The 25,698-nt window shown below is 41.5% G+C and overlaps 1 protein-coding gene across 1 annotated transcript in view; it reads left to right on the forward strand.

Moving 5' to 3' along the window:
- The window catches only part of NEDD4L (neural precursor cell expressed, developmentally down-regulated 4-like, E3 ubiquitin protein ligase), a 385,260-nt gene that overhangs the window by 234,421 nt on the left and 125,141 nt on the right, over window positions 1-25,698 (forward strand). The window lies entirely within an intron of this gene.

Genomic DNA, 25,698 nt, shown 5'->3' on the forward strand with positions numbered 1-25,698 from the left:
GGTCCCTGCAGCACGTTCCAGATGCTTCTGGAAGCTCCGGGAAGCGGTGTTTTGTCTTCCAGTTGCAGCAGCCCCAGCAAGGCGCTCCGGGGTCAGGCAGTGACCTCAACTTTGGCTTCACGGGCACAAAGGGGGACAGGTTGGTGAGGTATCCCCGCATTCGGCTGGAGAGGAGCACCTCGTACCCCACGCAGCCCCGAAGCGAAAGAGGGAGCCCCACGGAAGATCGGGGAGCCCCGGAGGCACCGCCTCGGGCTGGCCGGATGGCTCCCGAAATCCGCAGGACGAACTCCGCAGAGAGGACTCCGCAGGGCCAGGGGTGCACATTTAAGATCAGGCAGGATCAGAACGCGGGGCAGCAGCATTTTAGAATTCTTGTAACCCGGGGGCCGGAAGAAGTTCCCCAGAATCCCGAGGAGAAAAGCGCCAAAAGCCCTGTTTCCACGGGAGCTGACGCCACGGTAAGTTCACGGCGTGTTTACATGTGTTTACTGATTTCAACCTCGATGCTTACTCTGCCGCGTAACCAAAATAAACCTCACCCTCTGTTCCGGGAGTTTCCCTGCTTCAGGCCAGCGGATCTGAATGTTTGGCCGAGTTCTGGCACGATGATTTGTGGTCCAGAGTTTGGTGCGCAGAACACCATTTCTGCAAATGTCTTCTGTAGGTCCTCAAAGTCAACGAACTTTGTCTGTTTGGGAAATCCAAGCAGAATACCTTCCCCCTGCTTTTATTTTTCTGAATAGAAGAATTTTGAATAAAATTTATTACTTTAATCTGCCAAAAAACAAGTCAGTGCTCCAACATGTTGATGGTGGAAATGCATTTAAAAAACTGCTTGCAAATATAACCCGTGACAATACTTTAAAAATAATCAGTTCTCGGAAAGGTGAGGATATTGCAAAGGACCTGAGTTTCGTCTCTTAATAGTTAAAGTAGGTGAATGTAAAGTTTGGTGAAATATGATTATTTGTCATGGCCTTTTTGCTGAGGGGGTCAGGTCAGTCGTTGTTATATAATTTGCTTTGGTTTTTTTTTTTTATTTTTTTTAAATTTTTTTGTCCCATTAAGTAATACTGAACGAGAGTAGTGTCACTTGTGGCATAGCAACATTACTGTCCCACAAGTGACACTACTAAGATACTAAGAGATGTGTTTTTAAAACAACTGGGTTATGGCCCAAGGCTAGGGGAAACTGATGGGGACTCATTAATGGTCAGATGGCATGCCGTGCAGTTTAACACTGTCCACTTGAGTGTCCAAGCCGGAGATGCTGTATATAGAATAGTAAGTACCCTGTCTCCAGCTGTGGAAATAGACGCCTTAGAACAGATTCTGGCCTTCCTGTTTCTCTGTTCCTGATCGCTCCCTTTCAGTGAAATGGAGTACAGAGAGACAGCTGCACACTCCATCCGACCAGGCATATGATGACTCTGCAGCTTTCGTAGAGTGGGATGAAAAGTTTAATCAGTTCGGTTTCTTTTACTAGTAATCACTAGCCAGTGAGTGCTTTCTCTTAAAGAACAAGCTCCTTATATTTTGAATTGGATATTTTTTCTCCTGAATTTCGTGTGACTGCCAATTTGAGGATGTGATTAGTAAATGTCTAGGGGACTTTTTGTTTGGATTTCACTTGTGAATGGTGATTTAGAAAAGTGGGTGTCTGAGTATTACTCTAGAATTGTATTGTCTTTTGTTGCTTTGTGTTCAGAAATACGTTTCGTCTTTCAAGTAAACTTTGTCACTCCTCCATCATTGGTTGTCATCATTTTGAAGATACAATCAGATGCTTAATGAAAATTTATTTTTCTTCTTCTCTTTCTTTCCATGTATCTCCTTTCTTTCATTGTCTCAAACTCTTCTGTTGGGAAACAGCTAAGTGCTTTGCCTTGGTCGGAACCTATACCATATATTACACAATGGTACACATTTTGTCAGAGTTTTGATATTATAGTAGCCTTTAACCCCCACCCAACAAGTTACCATCATGACAGTTGTAGGCTTTGTTCGGCAGCACAATTCCATGCTGAACTTGGACCACTTGACGCATGAAGATTGACAAAAATATATTTCCTAAAGTTTGATAACTATTGAGTTGTATTATCAAAAACTGAAATCACTTTGCAGTTCAGATATAGAGGACAAAGGGAGTCATACAATTAAACTCAAAAAAGTTCAAACTCATTAGGTTTGAACTTTCAAATGTAATTAGAAAACAAATCGAATAAACTAAAACTTATGTGTACCTTGCTTAAAAGGACTATTCTAACTTGCAAGGACTATGTAGTGAAAAACAAGTTTCTACACATTTGGAGAATATAAATTCTGAAATAAAGAGCTTTTCTTGGAGAGTAAGTTCCAACTAGTGAACAGTAGTTTGCATTTTCATATGTGTGTATTTTTGTGCACATACATAAATTAGTACGTGGTTAGTAAGCTGGTTTTCCTTTAAGCAAAACGATTTTTCTTCAACAAACAAAACCAAAACTGGTCCCATAACAAAACCGCCTGCTCCATTCAGCAACTTTGTACGCATTTCAGATGGACAGGGGTGTTAAGTTTAGGCAGCAGCTGCCACCGCCTTACTTATCTTGAAGGAAAACATTCACTTGGGCGTCTACAGTCTGGCTGCCACCAAGCTTTTTTGGCGTTTCAAATATCCACTGCTTTGGTCTGAAGGACATTACATTATTAAGTTTACATGAAAAATTAGCTAGAATCTATTGCAGTTTGGTGTTGGAATGCTATGGAAAGTCTTCCTAGATTTGGGAATACCACTCGGGATTGATTTGACAATGTGCTCATATTTCATAAGCTATACTTTAGACCTTATTACAAGATTAAGTTGTTGAGCACTTTTATCTGTGACTCCCAAACATCCTGCCACGACTAAATCTAAAATGTAACATGACTCCAAAAAATGTTAACCAACTAAATTATTAGAAAAAATACAGGGGAAACCCTTGTGGTGGTACGTTTTCCACCTGGTCTGTCGCTGTCCGTAGACAAGAATTCATTCGTATAGTCATCAATTATAATCAGCTAAAAATTTTCAGAATTGTTAGAATTGACCAATTCAGTCTGTGACAGTCATTAGCAGTCATTTAGTGAGTAACTTAGTTATTTTCTTATAAATTAGCTTTTGGGTTATTTGGTTTGGTTCCAAGCCTCTTAACTGCATTATTCTGAGGAAGTTGGACCAACATTTACCAGCATTTGTGCCCCCTTTGTATGCCACTTTGTGCATGATAACTGTGAAACTCTGCATTTTACAAGCTTGAGGAGCCAGTTTTCTAATCTCATTGGTGTTACGAAGTACTCAAGGTCTACTGTGTATATAACATTGCACCCCTTACTTGGAAAGTTTCAGGGACTATCTGAGTGTCTTGCTGACACAGTTTGTAATGTAAACAGAGGGAGGAGGGCCCATCCGGACAAAAGCAGTAATTCTAACACCTACTGCATCTGCTGTTGAAGAAGAGAGCGTTCTTTCATCTCAAGCTCTCTGGACTTTCCTCTGTGTCCTCTCAGTGGACATATACTTCACAGAAGTAGTGTAGTAATCCCTTGTGATTAAAAATTCCTTTTATTGAACAGCAAAGGCATATCCAAATTCTTTTCATTTGGGGGAACTTTAGTTTGAGTGTCTTTTACAGAAGATGTTTTTAATATACAGACATTTTTTGAGATTAATATTAGTTGATGTCCCTATTTTACCCTAAAAATAACTCGAGTATCCAGTGTATTAACCAGCCCTTTATTTTAAAACATAGCAACACAGGAGGCTAACTAAGGTGGGAGGATTGCTTGAGCCCGGTAGTTTGAGATTACTATGTTTCTGCCACTGCTCTACAGCCTGGGCAACAGAACGAGACCTTGTCTCAAAAAAATAAAAATAAAACATAATATTGTAATGGATAAGAAAAACAAGTAGCATTCTTTTCATTGACTTGGTTTCTGATCGGATTCTATCAGCTTGCTTCTCTCATATATAGTAATGCCCTCTCTTAATGTGATTTTATTGAGATTAAACCAACATATAGCTTAAAATGTCACCTGTTTTCAGGGATGTTTTGAAAAGTTGGATAGGCAGTGCACAAGGTTGACACTGATATGTTTGTAAACAGAAACTGTACATGGCTTGCAGCATAGCTCATGTTTCTGTAGCACTTCACAATTTGAGGAATGTTTTATTTGTTTGTTTATGTTTATGTTTATGGCTGTCCCATTGTGGAGGCATTATCTCACTTGACCCTCCCATGTGAAATAGTGTTATTTCACTGTTTCAGATGAAAGGATGTCATACCAGTGTTAGGTGTAATAACATTATGTGTATATCATAGTGTATACTATGGTATCACTTTGTGCACCTATAATGGGAATGTGTATTTATGTGTGTGTGTATATTTGTACAATTAAAAAGTATGTGTTAAGTCAAAAAGCAGTTTAATGCTTCCTGTGATGTGAGTTTTGTTGAAAAGTTTAGAGATGATAACTTCATTTGGTGCCTTGCAGCACTGGCCTGAAGGCGAAAGAAGGCTTCTTTGGGGACCCAAAGAGCCATCCTCTGCAGTTTACTAGTTTTTTTGTCCTGGAGTACTTAGACTCCTCTCTAAGCCTATTCCTTATCAGTGAGTTTGAGGATAAAGATGTCCAGCTCGTAGGTTCATAGTTAGGTTTAAATGAAAGTGTCCATAGAAGTACCTGATTCATGAACCAGATATCTGTAAAATACAAGTCTTTCCCCCAGGAGATTAATTAGGTTAATTGTGAACGGTCATTTTTTGATCAGCATGGCATTTAACACAAGGACAACATCCAGTTATGGCGTACCTGGAAATGTTTAATAACTAGCTTTGATGCTCTTTCTGCTGTCATCTCATCTTTCCTAAGTATTTGTCCCTAACACCAAATGCAGTCTTGGAAAATAATTGCTTCCCGAACTATGCATTATAGAAAAGGACTCTTAAGTATATTTACTGTGTAGATTTTGAAGCCTTATAACATTTTGTCTTGCATTTCTAGCATATTTTTTACCATGTCATTGTGCTGTAATAGTTCCAGTGGTTGAGTCTACTGTTACTTTGGTATAGACCGAGGCTTTCAAGAAACAATATAGTGTTATCTCTACAAAATTTCCACATTGTGTCACTTTAAAATGAGGGAGATATTTGGGAGTATGTCTTATTTCAGATGCTGTCTTTTAGAGAGTTTTCGTAAATGGTGCAGCTGCTTCTCTTGGCTAAGCCTGGTGGCAAAATTCCTAGTCATTGAAATAAATCTCTAATTTTATAATACATATTGATAAGAAACTTGCTATCTTTTCATCAAAGTTCACAGTACTAAAAGAAATTTACTGTATGTAAAAACTACCTTAAAATGTAATAAATGTTGGATAGTTGATGGTTTCTGGATAGTTGATGAATATTTCTGTATAGTTGAGGCAAATCTAAATGATAATGCTACTTGTGCAACTTGCAATGATCTAGCACATTTTTCAATAAAAATAATTAACTGCATATTACTGTGGGCGATACAGGTTAGCTATCCTAAATACGTTTACCTTTTTAATTCTTAATTAAGCCATTTGCAAGAATGGGAAAAGGCAGGAAATTCGTAGGTGGTGTTGAAATTGCTGATTCTACACATTGGTACCAGAATGTCTACATTTCCTCTGTAAATGTCAAAGGAAACTTTGGAAACCCACCTCAGAGTTGGCTGGTGATTATTCGGACCGGTTATCATCCTGTCTGCAATCTTCTAGTTCTCTTAGTTCATACCAAGCAGCATGATATTCCATGTCCTGCATGAGGGAGAGCACCAAAACAGCCTTCACCTGCTGCATATGCCCCACTCTGGATCCAAAATTAAGAACGCCAAAGGATGGAATGTGTAAAATATTAGCAAAAGCAGGTATTGCAGAATGTCTGTACATTTCTGGGCAGGTGGAGATTACTGAAACTTTTTTTTTTTTTTTTTTTGAGACGGAGTCTTGCTCTGTCACCTAGGCTGGAGTGCTGTGGCGCAGTCTCGGCTCACTGCAAGCTCCGCCTCCCCGGTTCACACCATTCTCCTGCCTCAGCCTCCCAAGAAGCTGGGACTACAGGTGCCCAACACCACGCCCGGCTAATTTTTTGTATTTTTTAGTAGAGACAGGGTTTCACCATGTTAGCCAGGATGGTCTCAATCTCCTGACCTCGTGATCCACCCGCCTCAGCCTCCCAAAGTGCTGGGATTACAGGTGTGAGCCACCGCGCCTGGCCTTGAAAGATTTTTGGAAATAATCTTCGCTCACCACATTCCAGTGCTAGACCCTGGACTTTTGTCTCTGTGATAAAATGGTTTTAAGAAATGCTGGCTGGGCGCAGAGGCTCGTGTCAAATCCTAGCACTTCGGGAGGCTGAGGCAGTTAGATCCCTTAAGCCTAGGAGTTCGAGACCAGCCTGAGCAACACGGCGAAGCCCCATCTCTACAAAAAATACAAAAGCTAGCCAGGCTTGGTGGCCTGTGTCTGTAATCCCAGCTACTTGAGAGGCTGAGGCGGAAGGATCTCTTGAACCCGGGAGGCGGAGGTTGCAGGGAGCTGAGATCGTGCCACTGCACTCTAGCCTAGGCGACAGAGTGAAACTCTGTCTCAAAAAAAAAAGAAGAAAAAGAAATAATCTTCTCTCAGTGTGCATGATGAATGTGTGAAGTTCTCACTGGAGTTCTCCTCTGGAATCTCGTGGTGGCTTCCTTGGGCCAATTAGGATACAGAGGAGGATAAACGAGTAACTCAGTGAGATAGGTGGCCTGATGTGAGTGGGCCTGAAAGTTAGCCCCTGATGTCCTGGCTGGTTTCATGCTATGTCCCTAATGGGCACTTTCCTGGTCTCTAGGCATCACCATGTTTTGACAGGAAGTTTAGTTTTTTTCAGGATGGAGGATGGAATCGATTGTATTTCAAGAAACCTATTTTTTATGCCCTGACAATTTTAGAAACACTCACTTTTTTACTCACTTTTGAGTAAAGTGATAAATCTCTGTGAAGGGACAGGTCATGATGTCAAATAAAAGGATGGATCATAAATAGAGCTGGAAGGGGGCCCTCCTCTCTGATTTGCCTTGTTGCTACACTTTAGTATTCAGAAACTTTGTATTGGTTCTCTTAAGTGCCTGCACAACCTCCCTATTTCTGGAAACCATTCAGCGTTTGTTTTAATGTTAAGCGTTATGCCGCGTATCCAGTAAGCAGAGCAAATTCCTCCAGGTAGCAAGAGACTGGAATTTCCCCAGGCAGATCAGCTTTTCACAGGTTCCTAGAGTTTACACAGCCTTCTTTCATGACTTCATTTTTATAGATCACAGTGAGTCAAGTGACTTTTACTTCCCTATATAATAACTTTGAGGAGCCTACTTTCAACCCACATCATCATTCATTATCTTGCTTACTTCTTTCTAGGGGGTTAAATGGGCTGGAGTTGTTACTAAGCATGTTAAATACTTTGAAATTCTAATCATTTCTGATAGATTTAGTTTCTCTTTCTTCTGTCGGTCAATCGAGAGCTGGTAGACTTTTAAAATACATTTAATGACTCGTACATGTCATAACTCATCCATTTCCTTGACATTTTAAAGCGTGATAATCCTACTTCTTGGGCTCTTTTTTTTTCTCTCTCATGTTCTTTTCAAATGCATGGCTAGGTAGTTACCTTGTGAAGGGAAACAACTGTTTTGGTCCAGATTTTTTAAATTGAGTTGAATAGAAAAGTTGGGGTGGAACCAGAAATACTGAAATGTAATAATGTATATTAAGCTCCCGCCAAACAATCTAGCACTTCTTCAAATCCAGGAGGTTTTCTTCCTAGGAGTTACATTGCAGAACTAACATGACTCTTGAACTTTGTAAGGAATTAGTCACAGTTGAACACCGAAAACGACCAGCATACCTCTGGGCTTCTTCTGCATGGTCTTCCTCATGAGTTAAAATGCATTAAGCATAGTATCTGTTCCATAGGACCTTACTGATTGTCCTTTTCCACTCGAATAAAAGAGATAGTAAGTTGTAATAACACTTTAAATATTTTAATTTAGTTTGAATATTTAAGTTGATGTAACCTCTTACTACAGTAATTATCTTTTTTGCTAACTTCTTATTACAATAATTATCTGCTTTTATAAAATCCAGAAACGATGTTATACACATTGGCATGCATTAGTAGGTGCCCAAATGCCAAGGCTAAGGACACAGCAATGCTAAGGACACGGTGTGCCTCATGCCTGCCTGCACCCTTGGTTGAAGTTACATCAGCAAGAGAAGCTCCTGCGTTCTGCAGTATGGCATTTTTCTCCAGCTAATGGATGCAGGGGTCATTTTTAAATTTTAGATTTACAGATTTACAGAGCTGTGAGTTGCCTTGGAAATTACGCAGACCAGTTCCTTTCATTTTAAAGATGAGGAAAGTGAGAGCTTTACTTTTTAAAAATTGATACATAATAGTTGTACCTATTTATGGGGGTACATGTGATATTTTGTTAACATGCATACAATGTGTAATGATCAAATCATTGCATACTGAAGTATTTGAAATATCTGTCACTCCAGACATTTGTGGCTTCTGTGTGTTAAGAACATTCCAAATTTTCTGTTCTAGCTATTTTGAAACATATAGTAACTTCTTGTTAACTATCTTGCTGAGAACAGGGACTACTGTGCTGTTGAACACTAGAACTTTCTCCTCCATCTGACTGTATTTTCGTACCCATTTACCAACCCTGAGAGCTTTACTTTTGCAGTCATAGAGAATATTCTTTTTCTCTCTTGAGTATGAAATAATTACTTTTGAATAGTCACTGCACGGGAAGCCCTATCCTTCTTGATGCTGGAAATATAAATACTTAGGGAGCTTGGTTTAGAGAGCTTTCAGTTTCGCGAACAGATGGGACAGCTGAGGTGAGGCCTACCTAGCAGAAGAAGCCTTACTCCCGATAGCAGGCACTGAGCAAGGCACTGGGTGACAGATTGCTTATGCACCGGCTGGGAGGGACAGGAACAGTGTCATGGAGGGGCAATACTGGAACTGGATGCTGAAAAGTGACCAGATTTGTCTCCGTGGGCCAGTGGGAGGAGTCTCATTGAAACACTGAAGGTAGATGTGCCTCCCGGGGATGTGGTGGTCATATTGGCTCCGGATTGCTTTGTTCATGATTAGCAGGTTTCAGCAAATTATTTTTCATGTGAAACATTGCTGAAGATTTCTTGGGTGTGGCTGTCATCACAAACAATTCCTCTGTTTTTCCATCAAATGTGGAGTTGGATGAATTCCTTCCTTGCTGGCCTGCCTTTCCATATAGCTGTTCTCTGAACACCTGCCAGGCCATGCTGAGGACAAGGAAATACCAAGGCACAGTTTCTGCCATTCAATGGTGGTAGCAGAGACCCAGGAATGCAGTAGATTGTTGTCACTTTCATTATAACATCATAGTGTACGATCATAACTGGAACAGAGAGGATTAAGCTTTCTTTTTTTTTTTTTTTTTTTTTTTTTTTTTTGAGACGGAGTCTGGCTCTGTCACCCAGGCTGGAGCGCAGTGGCCGGATCTCAGCTCACTGAAAACTCCGCCTCCCAGGTTCACGCCATTCTCCTGCCTCAGCCTCCCGAGTAGCTGGGATTACAGGCGCCCGCCACCTCGCCCGGCTAGTTTTTTGTATTTTTTAGTAGAGACGGGGTTTCACCGTGTTAGCCAGCATGGTCTCGATCTCCTGACTTTGTGATCCACCCGTCTCGGCCTCCCAAAGTGCTGGGATTACAGGCTTGAGCCACCGCGCCCGGCCTGGATTAAGCTTTCTTTTGGGGAATTGAGGGAGGGAGATGGGGTCTTGCTCTGTTGTTGCCCAGGCTGGAGTATGGTGGCGTTAAGATGGCTCACTGCTGCCTCCACCTCCCAGGCTCAAATGATCCTCCCACCTCAGACTCCCGAGTAGCTAGACCACAGGTACATGTCACCACACTCAGCTAATTTTTTAATTTTTGTAGAGATGAGGGTCTCACTGTGTTGCCCAGGCTGATGTCAAACCCCTGGCCTCAAGCGGTCCTCCTGCCTTGGCCTCCCAAAGTGCTGGGATTACAGGCATGAGCCACTGTATCCAACTAAGTAGGCTTTATTTATGGAGTTTATAAAAAAACTGTTTATGTATACGGTGGAGAATTTATCCTGAAGAAAAACTAAAGAAATGAATATTTTAAATACGTCTCTGCATTTCTTTTTGTTGGATATGACATTTATGTAAGAAAAATGCTAATCTGTATGATATGAGACATATTAACTATATATAGTACATATATTTAAATATTTTATGTATTTAGATTTAGCAGCAAAAAAGGAAATATAAATCATATTTCCGCTATTTGAATACATTGTATTCAATTATATGTGCATATAACCATTTGAAAAAATTATAACGTTGATTGGATCTGCAACCTAAACCAAGTGCCAAATTAAATTCAGGATAGATAATTTCATATAAAATGTTTCGCATCATAGAATAAGAAGCAGTGAAAATTGAGTATCAGATCTGTGAAGGATGATACATTTCTAACCTTAGAAGCAGAAAAGGAAATCACAGAAGTTGGACAGATTCAGTCATATAAAAGTATTAAATTTCTGAACCATGAAAAAAATAAATGAGGGAAACACCAGATGTTTTTCTTAGTGATTCATGTAAGTTCTCATATGTGTATCTTTTCAGTGTCTAATTATGTGCATATTTTGGCCAGTGGGTTTGTATCTCTCTAGTAAAGTTCTAGTAAATACTGGAGAAATACTGAGGTTTCCCCCCTCCGACCATCTCACTCCATTGCAAAGTAGGTCTTGTAGGTGAATCACACAAAGGGATTAACAAGAAAGACAGAAATGTCCAGCTGCCAAGTTCTTCATTATACTGTTGTGTTATGCCAGTAGAGAATATATCAAATTGGAGAACTTGTGGTTGAAAATGATATACGCAGATTGCTGGTGGCAGTATTCATGGATGTGACTTTGGAATGATTTTTAAACACTCTAGTGTTTTTAAATGATAAGAACAATTATAAGTACTAAGATTCTTGTGTTTTGAAATGTTAGAGTTAATCCAGATGAAGTTACAAATCTAAGCAGACACCTTATTAAGAGATCATTATTCTCTGCTTTTAAAGTGGACTTGCTTTCTATAAAGTTATGAAAAACAGATAGATAGGAACATTTTAAGAATACTGGCTACTGTTAAAATAATCTGGTGACTGCAGTTATATCTGGGTCTAAGCCATTAGACTTTTTGGAAAATGGATGCTTTTCATCTTGCCTTCCGTATATTTGTCACCCAGAATTTTAAAATTTGGAAATTTCATTCATTCAGTGCAGATGTAGAATTGATCAATTGGCAATTTTATTATTTTTCGCTTGTGAAAACTCTAGGGTTACAGGAATATGCTCCTGAAGTTAACATGATTACTTTTAAAATGTCTCAATTCTAATGGTTAAGTATTAGTCCTCTGAGTTCAGATTGCCCCTTAACTTGGATCCTCACTTACAATTTACAGAAAATGGTTCATATTTCATATTTTAAAATCATGTACTCTAAAACCCTGTTGTACTTGAAGTGAAGACCTGTTGTGTTACCTTAAAGGGTAATACTAGAATCTCTCATGAAAAGATAACAGTTCCCGAGGACCTTTGTTTCTGCCTCCGTGGACCACACTGGCTACTGTACTGGCTGGAGGGCAAGGCGGGAGCTGAGAGGCCGCTGCAGAAGTGCATGTCACCTTAGTATGTGGCAGATCCTGGTTCCTGGCCGATGCTGTTTCCCTCCACACCCTTTCATTTCTCCAAATACCAGGAAAGATCATGGATTGTCTCGGGAGTTAGTCTTCCCCTTAGTACTTAGCCTGTCATTTTCATGTTGCAGTGCCTAGAAAATGGGAGGCTTTTCTCCTCCTTAAAGAAGTGTTATTTCAAGATGCTTTCTGCTGCCTGTGTCATGCCAGGGCGTGGGTGGATATATTTTTGCACTTTCGCACCAGTGAGTCTGCTTCTGATTTGCAGATTGCATTTATTATAAGGCGTATTGTCCATTGATGAATAATGTGTGGGCATTAAAGCAAAGCTGATACATAGCTTTTAAAATAGGTCATTTATCCTGCAAGCTTCACCCCCAGAGAGAGGCAGGCCCTTCAGAAGCGTTGTCCAGGAGCAAGGTTTGTACATGTTTCCCTCAGTTTTGGAGTTTCAGAGTCATCGTTTTTTGCCCCATTGTACGGGCCAAGGGAAAATTTGCTCTCTGCCTTCTGATGGTCCCCTGAAAAATCTGTCAAAAGCCCGATTAATAGGAGAAATGGCATACAGAGGTATTAACGTGCATGCAGAGTGATTACCTCAACCCCCTAGTGGGGTTCAGAAGCTTCTATACCATCCTGAGGTTATAGGAAGAATTGGGCTCAGAGCCTGACCAAAAACAGGATACGGTGGCCAATCAGGTTATGGTGGCAAGAAAGATTCTTAGAGGAAGAGAAGAGGAGGCCTGGCTAGCAGAGGTGGTCCTGTTATGTAGGTGAAACCTCCTAGGTAGCAGCCCTCACAGAGAAGAGAAGGCAGATGTTTCTTTCAGACCTTTAAAGGTGTCAGGCTCTCAGTGAATCTTCCCTAGATCTGGACAAGGGAGGGCCTTAGAGAAAGGTGGCCTCCATCAGCGCAGTTTCCTCCCCAGGCACAAATCTCCCCTGACAGACCTGCCCTCTGAGCCGCCATTCACAGTGTATCAAAGAGGCATATTCTGGGGTAAAATATGTTTATTCCCTTCACCTCCTAGTTTATCATGTGTTTCCTTGATGGGCTGAGGGCTTGACGGATGAACGGATAGACGGACACAATCTTAGTTCATGGAAAAGGCAAGAATAGAGATGGGGGCGGAGAGTTTTTAAGTTGCTTCTGATGAAATAGACACTCCTTTGTCTCAGCTACTGAAAGTTTTCTTTAGAACGTGGATTTAAATGAAGAAATAGGCATCATGCTTTGTAATGAAGTCCTGTGGTCATCATAAGTGGTCACAGCCAGTTTATCCTCAGGCTTCTTTAAGCGGACCAGTTAAGGTTTGTGCAGAGGTTCTGTGTTTGAGGGAGGAGAGGAAGTCCTCGGGGCGGAGGGGAGCCTTCCATGGGAGACAGTGCTCCTGGAAGCATTCTTTCAACCTGGTAGTCATGCAAGGGTGATGGCAAGGTATGGCCTTCAGTGACTCAGAGCCTCCTCCCTTCCCAAGCCTCAGCCCTGAAAGTCTGGTGATCTTCCTTGGCAGAAACCTCACTGGGGATCGTTTTTTCCTTTTGAACAAGTTTCTTACTTTGCCTAATGTGTTCCAATCTTCTGTCAGTGGCCAGGTGACATCTGTTGGAATGCTGGTATGTGTTGCCAAGCAAAACAGATGCAGGAAGACTTGCCCAAAGTGGGGGAAGAGAGGGAGGAAAAGTGGGAGGTAGAGTGTGTTGGCTAGGGGAGATGGGATTGAGCAGTATTTATAGAACAGATATCAAAGATTCTTTAAATCATGGCTTAAAACTCTCAGAAAAGCGTTCTGGGGTCTTGCAAATCTTTGCAAGCCTACTGAATGGCTCATTTTTGATTTCCCACCCTGCATTCAGAATGGTGTTTAAATGGCTCACTGCAACCAAAAGGATTAGATATTACCCTTGTGCTCAGCACAAGTCTGTGGTCAGCAGATTTTTTACTTTATCCTAGTTTATTGATATTTCTGTCCGTGAACAGGTTTAACTCTTAATGGAATAGAATCTACCAAGGATAATGCAGACTGGATAAAAAGAATTTCACTGATTTTGATTATTTAGCACATTAAGGGGGACCTCTGGCCAGAAGTAGATGTATTGCTTGGGGGAGGAGGGCATGGTACCCAGGTGGTACCTCCAGGATTCTGATTTTCAGTGAGGGTTGAGAATAATTTAAAAAGTTAATGCTACTGACAGCCTAAATCTGGGTTTCCTTGATAACCCTCGGTGTAAATACTGATTTAATACATTTTTGTCTCACCCACTTTTCCTTCATCACCCCAAATCTATATTGTGTTCACATGGTTCCTCTTTCTGGAGGTGGGAGATGTCCTTTTATGGCTCAGAGGTCCACAAAATAAATTTCCATTCAAGCAAGGTTGTACAATACCTATGCATTAAGAGCATTCCAGTTGAATATTTGCAAAGTATATATAAAAGAACTTATCTCCTAAAATAACTGAAATGAAAGGATTAATTTTCTCTCAGTTTCCTACTGCAAGAAGTGAGTGAAAGTGGAATTCCAATTCTAGCCATGGCAAGACCGGTCTATCCTGTTATGTCTTGTGTGCCAATACCACTTTTCTCCAGGTAACTGAAGTATCTCCCTGCTGTAAATACTAACTGAATGCATTTTTGTGGCTTTTGATAACTCCACTTCTTGAAAGTGTTGGCCAGTTGTCAAATTTTCATGAATTTCAGAGAAGTGGGTAATAGGTGGTTTCTTTATCACAGTATTTAAAGCAAAGTAGTAAAGAGGAAAAGGACTGAAAAGGTAACCTGGGTCAACTCATTTTTTAGGGTGCACAGGAGTGTGGTAGCGGAGCCTGGACATCAGGTGGCCTGAAGCCCAAACCACCAGCTCCCCCAGCACAGGAGAGCACAAACTGTAGCTCAGTCTTGGCCATCTGGGGTCTTCTGCAAATGAACTGCCCATAGTCTGGCCAACAGTTCACACTGTTGTATTTCTGTCTTTCATTCTCTTTTATGTAGAGCATTCTGAACATATCTGAATAATTTTTTGACACACTGTCACCTTCCTAGCCCTGGGTTATTTTATGACCTAGTCATTCTTTAGATAAATAAACATTTATCAACAGTGCTGTCTGGGCCTAATAAGGTATATAGCACGCTTTGTTTCTACATTAAAGTTCTTAGACTACCATAATCTTTGAGATGTTTGCTGCTTATTGTTTCTTTCTCATTTCTGTTGCTTATCAGTTACCATTTCTTGTGGCCCCAAGAATAGAGACCAGTTCCCTCTTCTAATTTGCTGCTTCTCATCTGCTTAAAGTTTAGGTGTTTAGTCAAGCTCACTAGCATTGTTTATAAAGCAAGAATAAATAGGTTGAGAGTGAGGACTTAGGGTAGTTACCTTTTTAATAATATATATGATCTATCTTTGGTCTTTCTCCCTCGTATCTCTGCTGATTTTACTCTCGTCCTCCTGGAACATCTCTGGAATCAGATAGATTTTTGTAAGACTCGGATGTAAGAATTCAGTGGGATAATATACACCAGCTGTTTAACCTAGTGCTTGGCACATATTAATGCTTAATAAATATTAGCTCTTATTATTATTGTTTTCTCTCTGAAAGAGAAAATGTTAATTCTTCACAGATGTTTAGGAATTGTATATGTAGCGACCCTGTCCACCAAATTAATATCAGCAAACATTTTTAGTTCATCTTGATTTTTATCTTTATTGGATTATGCCTTTATCCCTTTAGGGTTAATGAGTTCCCTACTGTACTGTTATGGAGGAACCCTGGAAAAAAATTAATAAAATGTATCCTTAAAAAAGATTTTATGATTAACTTGACTACCAGGTGTCAGCAACTTTTATTCTTATTAAGTTAGATGGACTTTGAAGGCTTTTGTGGTTTATTCTCTTCTTTTTTAAAAGCCAAACCAAGATCACTTTTTGGTAACGGCTACCTTTACTCTGAATGTATTTCTCAAAAAGTTCTTTCTGGATTTTATTAAACCCAAACAGTTGTTATAATTTAAAAGTTACCCTTTTAGAGTGAGATTAGCTAGAAAAGAAATGAAGGATTATTTTAAGTAACTCAGCAAGTAACCTTTTCCAGGAAGCTTAGATTATAAATTACGAAAACCAAATTATAAACCAAGATGTGTGGTTGATTGTGGTTTAATAATTTTGTCAACAGTTTTGCTGCTGTATGTACCAGTCATATATTTTACTACTGAGTAGGAGAAAAGTCTAAAAATCGAGTGAGTAGCTCTTCACTCGCTGATTATCGTGTTTGTTTGATCATTATATTAAAGTACACCATTTATTTTTCGTTTTGTATGTTTTCCCAACTTAATAATGAATGTGCTTCTCTCTAATCTCTGAATTTCAGGAGTCTATTAATAAAATATGTGTAAAGAATTAGTTGCTAATTTTGGATGTGCCTGAAATGAGATTGTCAGCAAATTACAACTTTAAACGTAGAACTGCAGTGTTATGGATTGGACCTCATCCTTGGTTATTGAAGATATATTCAAAATTTATGAAAAATCGAAAAACCTTATTACTTCTGAATTTTTCCACATGTTAGACTTTCCTTATATTTTTAAGATAGTAAAAGTGTTATTATATAAGATCATGGAAAGTTTGTCTTTCCAGACCTATTTTATGTTAGGATTTTACAATATTAAATTCATAAGATAATAGTAGAGACTAGAAAACAAATCCTTACTGATAATGAATTTCCTCACTAAGTAGTAAATACAAATGAATATTTATTTGTAAACCTGGGTGGGTAGGTAATAGCTCTTCAGTGATATTGATGCAAGGAAATTAATAATATTTAATCCAAGGCTGGGCGTAGTGGCTCACACCTGTAATCCCAGCACTTTCAGAGGCCAAGGCAGGTAGATGGCTTAAGCTTCGGAATTGAAGACCAGTCTGGGCAACATGGTAAAACCTTGTCTCTACAAAAAATGCACATATTGGCCAGCATGTGCCTGTAGTCCCAGCTACTCAGGAGGCTGAGGTAGGAGAATCACCTGAGCTTGGGGAAACTGAGGCTGCAGTGAGCCGTGATGATACCACTGTACTCCAGCCTGGGTGACAGAGCGAGACCCTGTCTCAAAGAAAAAAAAAAATTAGTTCTGACCTTCCTCCAAAAAAGAATAAATTAAGTCCAGAAAGTTTGTTGATTCACTTGCTGTTGCCGCCTTTATAAACATAAAAGTCAGTAAGGCTAAGGGACACTTCAGAGTTCCTTCTGCAGTCCAGGTACTGTGCCGAGTTCTACAGATGCAAGTAGTACATAAGACAGATGTGGTCCCTGCCCTTGTGGAGACTGCAGACCATGGCTCTTTTTTATGAATGGTAGAGACACTCATAGGTCAAATACCTACTATTTTCATGAATATGCCAAAGGAGACAAACAGAAAGCTGAGACAGGAAATCATGGGGAGGCCTACTAAGGAAACCTCCCCCTCAGGAGTGGCCTGTAAGCTGAGGCCTGGGAAGAACCCCTGTGGGCAGGGCCAGTGGAAGCACAGTGCAAACAGCTGCTCGCCCAAAGGTCTTGTGCTGGGAAGAGAGTCAGAGATGCTGGAGGATCAGAAAGGGATCATCCAAGCGAGTGGAGGAGACAGTGGTCCAGGATGAGCTTAGGGGAAAGCAGGGGCCCCTGAATTGTTTACGTTATAGAATACAGTCACACATCTGATATATAAATAGCATGGAGGTACCCTCAGTAGATGCAAAACTCAAATGGGCTCAGCTGCTCTGAAGCCTGGGAAAAGAGTCAGCAATTTTTAAAATTATGACATATCCACATTTTTGCAGAAAAAAACAAAGACTAGTATCTAACATCTCCTTTAATATTTACAGAGAATCTCTCTCTCTCGTTGTTCCTCTTACAAATGATAGGAGGCCACTTTTGTTTTCCAAATTCTGTGCCAGGTATCTTGCCTTTCCTGAGATATAGACACAGTAGAGTCAGGAGTGTGTGTGAGGGCATGCAGACTTCTTTTTATGTCTTTAGAATCCTTCTTCACTTTTGAATCATTTGGTCCAGGAGTTTAAGGCCTTTTCGTTTGGTCTTTGTTGTTCATTTGTTGAACATAAATAACTGTGTTCATTATGCAGACACTGTGTCATTGACAATTTGGTGTTGTAGATTAAGGCATCGTGACCATGTAACAAGATGGGCAAATGCACTTACCCATTCAGTGAGCTCTAACCTACAAGGTGTTTTGCTTCAGATCAAAATGGTAGACTGTGGAACCTTTGGTGTGGATTTTAGGTCCATCTTTAAAACCATAGGTAGAGATTGTGTCTGTGTATTCTTCTTTAATTAAAGATGGGAAGATGATGCAGCAGAGCAAAGATGGCCATGAGTCCTTTTTATCTCTCTCCCATCCACACAGAGAGTTTATCTTCCCTCCCCTGGAATCCAGGCTGGCCTTCTGGTTGCCTTGAAGTGATGCTGGGCCCTTTCTACGCATAGCCTTTCAAAGGACTGGCAGCTTCCACTTCCTGCCTTTTGGAATAGCTTGCTTTGGGGGTCCAGCTGCCACCTAAAGGCCCTGCAGTGAGCCACGTAGAGAGAAGTTCCAACTTTCTAGCCATCTCCAAGTGTCAGGCCGGTGAGTGAAGTCATCTTGGATGTTCCAGCCCATCTCTATCCAACTGTAGTCACATAAGAGGCCACCGATCTGCCCAGTCAGTCTCCACATTCCTGAGAGATAGTAAGTGGCTGTCGTGTTGAGCTCTGAAGTTGTCAACTAGTTTGTTAGTAACATATAACCAGAAGAGACAGTGTCCTTCTGTCCTGGGAGGTTTGAACTTTGCCTCCTCCTGTAGGTGAGCTCCCTGGAGTGTGGGATGGAGGAGTGCTTGGCCCAGTTGTTATCCCGGAAGCTGGAGGAGGGCAGCCACACACAGGATGTGTAGACCAAACAGTTCAGGGATGCACTTGGCTTAGACAGCTGATAAACAGCTGCAGTGCCCCAAGGGAGTTGAAAGAGTGGGTGTTTTGTTGTCAGGAGTAGAATCATTCAACTTGAAGGACAGAAGATTTGTAGTTTAAGGAAATTCACCATATTCTTAAAAGTTGCAGAAAGAGAAGAACTCTTAGCCTAGGCCTGCACCAAGATCCAGTACTTTTTAATCTGATTTAATAGGCAGATGATGAAGGACTTATTCCCAATAATAAAGAATGGTTCAATAGGAGGTTGGTAGTCTTAATTGTCTTCCTTGTCAAATCCTAGTGAATTTCACATCAGATATTGTGTCCTGTGGGGCTCTGTCACCTTAGCACTTGGTAATAAGTTTTTTATGTAGTAGGTGCTCAGTAAATGGGTTGAGTTTCTATAATAATTTGATTTCTGTAGCATCTGATTTAACTAAGTTTGCTATAAAATGAACTTTGCTATTGCATTCAAAATCACAATAAGCAGTATCAGTTGTAAATCATACCTACATATAGTTGACTCTTGAACGAAGTGGAGGCTGGGGTGTCAGCACCCTAACACATAGTTGAAAATCTTTTGACTCCCCCACAATTTAACTAGTAGTAGCCTACTGTTAACAGAAGCCTTGCTGACAACTTAAACAGTTGATTAGCACATATATTTTATGTTATAAAAATTAAAAACTGTGTTCTCATAATAAAGCTAGAGAAAACATGTTTAAAATCATAAGGAAGAGAAAATACATTTGCTATTTATTAAGTGGAAATGGATCGTTGTAAAGTCTACATCCTCACTGTCCTCACATTGAGTAGGCTGAGCAGGAAGAGGAGGGGTTGGTCTTGCTGTCACGGGCAACAGAGGCAGAAGAAAATCCTCATATAATAAGTGAACTCATGCAGTTCAAACCCATCTTGTTCAAGGATCAACTATACTTGAATGGATTTTTTTCCTTGTCATGATTAACCACCCACACACATCTTACTAGACCAAAAAAGAAAACTTGACAAGCAAATAATCTCCCATTTTTTGGATCATTTGAAGAGGTAACACAGGCCAGGTTGTACGTCCTGAAGATGAGTGTGTGAAGTCCCCAGAGAGTCTGATACGAGGCCTTCTTGCAGGGAGTAGTGATCTGGCTGCTGCATCAGCCTGCCCCCTGCCATGCCCTGACTCACCTGCACGTCTTGGGTGCTGCTGATGCCCAGGCTTCATGGCTGAGCATGGCACCCTTAGCATCCCTCACCCATTGCCCCGCCGAGACTTGTGGGTTGGAGGCATTTCAGTTGGAGAAGGATGGAATGGCTGAGGGCAGGAAAACTTAACAAGCAGGAAGTCTGCACCCTGGCTGCACATGAAAATCCCCTGTGGGCATTGAAGGTAAGCGGAGCATTGAAGGTAGGGAGCGGTCAGGTCTTATTTCCTAAGCAGCTCTGCAGGCCTCTGAGCTTGTCAGTCATCTTTTTGGTGCTGTATGCACTAGTGCCAGCAGGAACAACTGGATCGTTTAAGTCTTTGGCCTCTTCTCACACTTTAAACCAAATGGTTTATTAAATTCTCATTCAAGGTAATAGCAAAAAAAAATACTGGTTTCATGTTTGGGTCTTATTTGATACATAAAGTACTCGACTTAATGTTAATTTTCTTTTTGGGTTTTTGTTGTTGTTGTTGTTGTCGTTGTTGTTGTTTTCCGAGACGGAGTCTCACTCTGTCACCCAGGCTGGAGTGCAGTGGCACCATCTCAGCTCACTGCAACCTCTGCCTCCCGGGTTCAAGCGATTCTCCTGCCTTAGCCTCCTGAGTAGCTGGGATTACAGGCACCTGCCACCACACCCGGCTAATTTTTGTATTTTTGGTAGAGATGGGTTTTCACCATGTTGGCCAGGGTGGTCTTGAACTCCTGACCTCGGATAATCTGCCCACCTTGGCCTTTCAAAGTGCTGGGATTACATGCGTGAGCCACCATGCCCAGCCCTAATGTTCATTTTCTGACAAATTCTATGAAACCTGGTGACTTAACTTTTCTGAATCTGTTTCCTTGTTTGTAAAATGACAATACTTGCAGTAGAGTTTATGTAAGGAATTAATGAGGGTGACTTTAAGATCTTTGTAAATGCTAATGTGTTTTACAGTTGTGGTCAGCTATAATACTATTATTATTATTATTAATAAAATGCTTACTAGGTGAAGTTAATAGCTCCCATCCATTCCCAAACTACTTAAGGAGGATTTTAAGCTGGAAACCGTGAAGGAAAGCCTCCCGATGCATTGAGCAAAGACTTCCATCTGAACTGGGCATATTGCAGGGTCTGTAGTTGCTGGAATGCCTGTGTCCCTGGTTATGAGCTTTGATATAATCGTGCGAAGGCATTTTGGTGGAGTGGACCATGTCCTGCTGTTGATCAAACATTTCTGTGTAGAGAGACTTTGTTTTTCCCTTGGGGAGTATTTATATTTTAGTGCCAGGCTCCGGGTTGGCTGTGCTACCCTTGGCTTTTCAGTGCCAGACATAGAGCCATGTCAGAAGGGGGACTGCATGGCAGGTCTCAGGAAGAAGGGCCAAGGAAGAGGAGAAAAGGAACTTGGCTATGGATGGGGAATCCTGTGTATCTTGGCTTCTCTGAGCCAGCTGTGCCTCAGAACTTTGATTTGATCTTTGTACCCCATGGGTCGTGCCAGGTGAGGGGCACAATGGAGAAGAGAAAAACAATGCTCTGCTGAAAACATAAGCAACAAATAAAATAGAGGATAGTAATCCTAGGGTAATCCCCGAGGCAGCAGAGAAAGGCAGGCTCTGGCTTGTATGTCAGGAGCTCTCTTCCTGGGGGCTGGAGGGAGGGTAGTATAATCCCAGATGAGAGCGTAGTGGGTTGTTTAGAGCCTGGTAGCAGTGAAAAGAAAAGTCCACCAGGCGTCTTGTGCATGTGGTAGAGCTTGACTTGTAATTGTGGCAGTCTCCCCAGGCCTCTCGGCAGCTAGGTGACAGTGGCGTGCTAGTTCATGGGTCACCTTCTCACCCTCTGGCTTGCTTCTCAGTGGGTATAAATGGTGTAATTAAAACCTGTGGTTTCAAACTTTGCTCCAAAGACTATTTCTGGGGTTCCACAGACATTGACCTGAAATTTGTTTTTATTATTTTTAACCAACTCGGAAGATACTATACATTTAAAGATATAAAATGTATCATATTAAAATAGCCTTTATGTTTTACGTTTTGAGATTGTTTATGCTGTTTTTTAAAGAAGTTAGAAATGCATTGGCTTGTTCTGCTAGCTTATTTTTAACTACTTCTACATTGTTGTAATATCATAACGGGTCGGACTGGCTAGGCTGTGGTCAGAAATCGCTTCTCAGTGTTTTATACATGCCCAAGGGATTCCAACACAGGGTGTCCATGGTCCTCTTTGAGAAAACTTTGTCTGAAAGATAGTGAATGATGCCTCATTGAAAACTGCCTCAGAAATATTTTCTCCTGGCTTGTTTTCTCCTTCCATGTCATTGTTTGAGAAATATCCAAGATTCCTTCTTTTTTACGGTTAAAAAAAAAATTGAAGCACGTCCATAATCCCATGTAGTTCTTTGATAGAATTAAACTTCAGATAGGCATAAGAAATTCAGGGAGTCTTTCTCTCCTCTGGAAATGCATGCCTTTCACAGTCAAGTAGTGTGTAGTGTGGTCGGCTCTGGAGTTGGGGTCTGACCCTTCAGCATGGCCCTCGCTCTCTGAAGATCAGAAACCCTGGAAGCCCCTTGTCTCTTTTTCATCTTCCACATCTGTCTGGTGGCCAGGCCCTGCCCCTCCTGCCTCTTCGCTGCCACTGCTGTGGCCAGCCTCTTATTTGGAGGAGTTTCCTACCTGGTTAGAGACTTAACCACCTCCAGACGGACCCCTTCTAATCCATTTCCCACATTATAACTCAAAAGTGTGACTTTTACAAATCTTATTCTCTCCTGTTCTGCCAAAACCCCATACGGTCCTCCATTACCAATCAGGTGAATTGACTTGCATTTCCCAGCATGTCCCCACACCCACAAACACTCCATGATACCGGGCCCATCCCTGCCTTTATTCCCTGCGGCCCCTCTGTGCAGGAGCCTTCAGCCCCTTCACTCTGCCCCGTTCCTACCTCCATCATTGTGCCATCTATGTTTGCATGTCTGTCTTCTCTGTCATGTCTGTCTCAAACTAGGTTGAAAATTTTTTGAAGATGGAGATTTTCAGAATAAAATTGTTCACACAGTTATATATTTGATTATCTTTTTCTTTTTCTTTTTTTTTTTTTTTTTTTTTTGAGATAGAGTCTCACTCTGTCGCCCAGGCTGGAGTGCAGTGGCGCAGTCTCGGCTCACTGCCACCTCTGTCTCCCAGGTTCAAGTGATTCCCCTGCCTCAGCCTCCCAAGTAGCCGGGATTACAGGCGTGTGCCAGCACACCCAGCTAATTTTTTTGTATTATAGTAGAGATGGAGTTTTGCTATGTTGGCCAGGCTGGTCTCAAACTCCTGGCCTCAAGTGATCCGCCCACCTTGGCCTCCCAAAGTGCTGGGATTACAACCATGAGCCACCGTGCCTAGCTGATTATACTTTTTTAATGCGTTAGTTAAGATGAGAGAGTCCAAAGTGATACAGCTCCTGCCCCCACAGAGCTTCCAGTCTAACGAGAGAGGCAGGTACTAAAAAGGTAATGCACATAACAGAATGGACTGAACTAAGTAGTAGAAGTTCAATTGAAGAGGAAGACACAAATGGATAAAAGCTATGGATTCTCAGAATTGAGGATGCTGAAAAGCTGCATAGGATGAGAGGTGTGAACAAGGGTCCTGAAAAAGGCATAGGATTTGTGCTTGCAAAGGACATTTCCAGCAAGAAAGCTTGGAAATGAGAAAATCTCAGGAGAGTAGGCCCGTCTTAAAAATTCAGTACCCGATTGAGTGGAAAAGAAGTACCATTGGGGAAGTGTGTTTAAGCAGGTATGCAGATGTTCTTCCCTAGGCAGTGGTGTCGGTAGGACTTTTTGTTGAAGTGAGGTCTGGGATCTCTTTGTAAGCCTCCTGAGAGCTGGGACTTTGCATTGATCACCTTTTTGTTACACATGCTCTGTGATGTAATTGGCACTGCATGATTTGACAAGAATGTGTTTTATGCTCTAAATCAGGAGTTAGCAAACTTTCTGTAAAGGGCCAGATAGTAAATATTTTGGCCTCTATTTAGTCCGTTCTGAATGTACATTACACACAAGTTTCTAAAGTACATTCACAAATAAGCATTATACACTTAGTTGTAACATACACGGATGTTAAGCAGAGAAAAAGCTCTCTGATTTTTGTGGTTCCTGCTCTAAGCTAGGCTAGGTGGTGCTGTCAGGGTTCCAGCCCCTTCCATCCCTGAAGCACACTCAGCAAACCATCTAGTTTATAAGCCACGGTGTGCTAGTGGGTACTGTGTGTATTTTCTTGGCGGAGGGAGGGAGTATTTGTTTTGTTTTTGAGATGGGGTCTCACTATGTTTCCCAGGCTGGTCTCAAACTCCTGGGCTCACGTGATCTTTCTGTCTCGGCCTCCTGAGCAGCTACTGCACCTGGCTGCATCGCTTTTAAAGGCAGATGATGCCTCTGGCCTTTCCCATTGCCTCCGAGTGTGTGGCCCATGCCACTGTCCAGTCCATGCCACTATCTGTGTGTTCCATGCCACTGTCCACTTGTGTAGGGAAGACAGCACCAGGGGCTGGCCTGGTTAGGAGAGCTTTCTGGGCAGGGGTTGAGAGAGGCACACTTGAGCTGGACTTTGAAAAGAAAGAAAGGAGAGCCATGGAGCAGACCGGACGAGGCTGGGTGCGAAGACCAGATGTGGCAGGGATTTAGGAGGCAGAGCGAGCACAAGCCTGGGCGTATTGGGCAGTTCTGTGGACTTGTCGGTTGTGCAGTGGATTCATGGAGCCTGTCGAGGAAGCTAGCTGTGTGCTTCTACTAGGAAAGCACCGCCACAGAGAGAAGATGAGGGCCAGGGAAGCAGTGTTGTGGGGAATTCAGAGAGAGGGCTGAATCTGAGAAGCATTATTTTAAAATGATGTTAAAAACATTTTTTCCGCTGTCTCCAACCATCATTACTACGTTCATTGTGGAAATATTAAGAAAGTCAGTACGGCATATAGTCCCATAACCAAGAAATTCATTCATTGTGACCTATTTGAGGGTCATTTAAAAATGACCGATGTAATTTAAAAGATTAATCAACAAAATGACTTATTTTATAATTAATTACTTTCCACTAATGTGACATTTCTCAGACTCTGCTGTATTTCCTCTTCTTCTTTTGTTTCCTGAGGCAGATCTCACTCTGTTGCCCAGGCTGGAGTACAGTGGTGTGCGATCATGGCTCACTGCAGCCTTGAACCCCTGGGCTCAAGCGATCCTCCCGCCTCAGCCTCCTGAGTAGCTTGGACTACAGGCATGCACCACCATACCCGGCTAATCTTTTATTTTTTGCACATAAGGTGTCTCACTACGTTGAGTAAATGAACAAATGAATTTTGGCTTATGTCAGTGAGTTGGCCTGACTGGGCCTTGATCTACATGGCTTCTCTTGCACATTTTGTTGCCCCAGCTGAGTTCGCGTGTTTTTGGTAGGCAGGGTAAATTAGCGGTATGGGTATAACATTCTACATTTAGTTTTGTTACTCTATATGAGCTCATGAAATGGACTTTCCTAATAATATAGAGAAAAGAAAAACCTAAGGAAATATAGAGAACACATTCAATTTGGGAAATTCCCGTCTGTATCAGTCAAGGGTAGGCTAGATCATGTTGATCATGCTGCATAACAAACCACATCTCAGTGAATTCGCCCACAAAGGGTGATTTTCTTACTTACAATACACAAACAGTGTGTGTCAGCAAGAGAGCAGAATTCTCTGTCGTCACCAAGAGCCCCCAGGATGATGACAGCTAATCCCATTGTGCCTTCACCATCACTGCC

The sequence above is a fragment of the Colobus angolensis genome, unplaced genomic scaffold (genome assembly GCF_000951035.1).
Source record: "Colobus angolensis palliatus isolate OR3802 unplaced genomic scaffold, Cang.pa_1.0 Scaffold108, whole genome shotgun sequence".
In the NCBI taxonomy this organism is placed as follows: Eukaryota; Metazoa; Chordata; class Mammalia; order Primates; family Cercopithecidae; genus Colobus; species Colobus angolensis.